General features: G+C 53.7%; 1 protein-coding gene across 1 annotated transcript in view; it reads left to right on the plus strand.

The window, feature by feature from the left end:
* Positions 1-639: 639 nt before the first annotated feature.
* Positions 640-2,059, plus strand: part of PITX2 (paired-like homeodomain 2) — a 16,953-nt gene continuing 15,533 nt past the window's right edge. The window contains exon 1 of the mRNA XM_014955582.1: positions 640-655. The gene's annotated coding sequence lies outside the window, so the exon portion shown is untranslated. The remainder of the gene's footprint in view (positions 656-2,059) is intronic.

Genomic DNA, 2,059 nt, shown 5'->3' on the forward strand with positions numbered 1-2,059 from the left:
CTCATGACGAAGGTAAGTGCCCTGTTAGCATCTCTACGGGCAGGACGGGCCCCGCGGGTCGGTAACCGGGAACGTGGGGGAACCGGGAGCAACCCCGGCCGAGGGCATCCCCCATCCCTCCCAACGAAGCGGGAGGGATCTTCGTTTCCTCTCCTTTTATATATAAAATATATGTATATATTAATAGAAGAGGGCTAAGGGATCAAAGCAAAGCAAAACAAACGCGGGAATCACCGCGTGTAGCTCAGATGACTCCGCGTTAACGGAGGCTGCTCCGCTCCCGTTCGCCCCGTCGTTCCTTACCCCTAAATGTGCCCCGATTTAACCGCCTTTCCTATCCCACCGACGTTTTAATTAGGCAATTCATTAGTGAGTCAACACAGACATTTCTATATTCTTTTAGCTCAAGTGGTTAAGCGCTAATTTCGAAATGATCATAAAACACCGGCAATACGCGAGGCACAGTAATTTTAATTTATATGCAAATCGACGCGTCCATTTGAAATGCTTACATTTTTAACAATTATTGTATTGTAGCGCGGAGACGAACGGCCTGAATGAGCAATTTTTGAGACCAGATCCGGACAGGAAGAAAATATTCCAGCAGCCCACCAAATCAATAATGTTTGAGTGTGTTAAACACAGCCGGCTATAGGTATTTACATCCTCCTTTGCTGTCAGATAAAGGAGCTCAGAGAGGTGGGAGGAGAGGCTGGCGAGGGGGGGGAGACAAACGGGAGGGATTGCTGTCGAGGGCTGAGACCGTAATCCGGGGAGGACGGGAGTCAATGGCCCCGAGTCGCCCCATCCCACCGCATTTTGGGAGGAAAACCTGCCTTTTCCGCCCGTCCCGCAGCGTTTTGGCGGCCGGTGGCAGCCCCCGAAGGAGGAGATGCTTGAAAAGCGGCTGGGTGTAGATAACGTTTTAAGCCTTTTTTTGTGGTGGCGGTGGCAATTTTGGTGGGTTTTTGGGTTTGTTTGGGTTTTTTTGCCCCTTCCCTAGGCAGAACCCTCCCCGGCGGGCAGCGGGGAAGTAGCCCCCATCCTCCTCCCACTCGCCCACGCCGAGACCCGGAGGCCGGGGGGAGGGGGGAGAAGCCCCTCCGCGCCAGGTGCCTCCAAACGGATAATCGCGATAGGCGTTTATGAAAAACTGATTTTTTTTTTTCCTTTTTTTTTTTTTTTTCCCCTCCCTTTCCGAGCCGGCCGGGACGGAGGGCTCCCAGCCCCGGCCCGGGCTACCGGGCGGGGGGAGGCCGGGTCCTAGCCCTCCCTCCTCCGTTCCTCGCTCCGACCCACCGGGGAAAAGCTCTTTGGGCTCCTCGGGGTTTTTAAAGCTCTGTGTGTGTGTGTGTGTGTGTGTTGAGGGGGGAGCTAGACTATAAATACAGCCGCCGCGGCCTTTGCTCGCCCTGAAATCTATTATTACATTTATTGCTTTGACAGAAAAGGGAGTGGGGGGGGGTGGCACTCGCTGGGCTTTAAGGTCTCTTCCCACCCAAACCACTTTGTGATTCTATGAGATGCCCTTTTCCAAGCGTCTGGGTTGCCAGGACGAGGCGGATCTCGCTGAGGAGGTGCTGAGTCAGCACATCCAACACCCTCCCCTCCCAGCCGGGGCCGTTCCCCACCTCCGAGACCACTTCCTGAGCAGGCGTTGCCTTTCTAACTGCTGGAGGGGGAACCGGTTGGTGACCCTGGAACCCCCTCTTCCACGGCAGCATGTCTAATGTATTCCCTGGTGATCCTGGGCATTAATTAGTTGTTTAATAGGAGTATGACTAAAAATGTAAAAGAAGGATTAGGACCGTGAAACGTATGTCCAGCTCCTTCCACACACTCGAGGAGGGAATGAAAATCACCCCTGTATCTTATGTTTCTCCAGGATCCATTTGCATTTCCCACCAGCTGCTCACTTCAGGCGCGGAGGCGGGCGCGGAGCCGTTACGCGGCCGCGCTGCCTTACCCCTCGGTCCAAAACGAACCTGTGCGGGGAAAGATGCGCCCCGGAGCAGGCAGTTCGCTTTTTTTTTGTTGGTTTTTTTTTTTTTTTTTTTTT

This window comes from Calidris pugnax, unplaced genomic scaffold (assembly GCF_001431845.1).
Source record: "Calidris pugnax isolate Ruff unplaced genomic scaffold, ASM143184v1 scaffold271, whole genome shotgun sequence".
NCBI classification, from domain to species: Eukaryota; Metazoa; Chordata; class Aves; order Charadriiformes; family Scolopacidae; genus Calidris; species Calidris pugnax.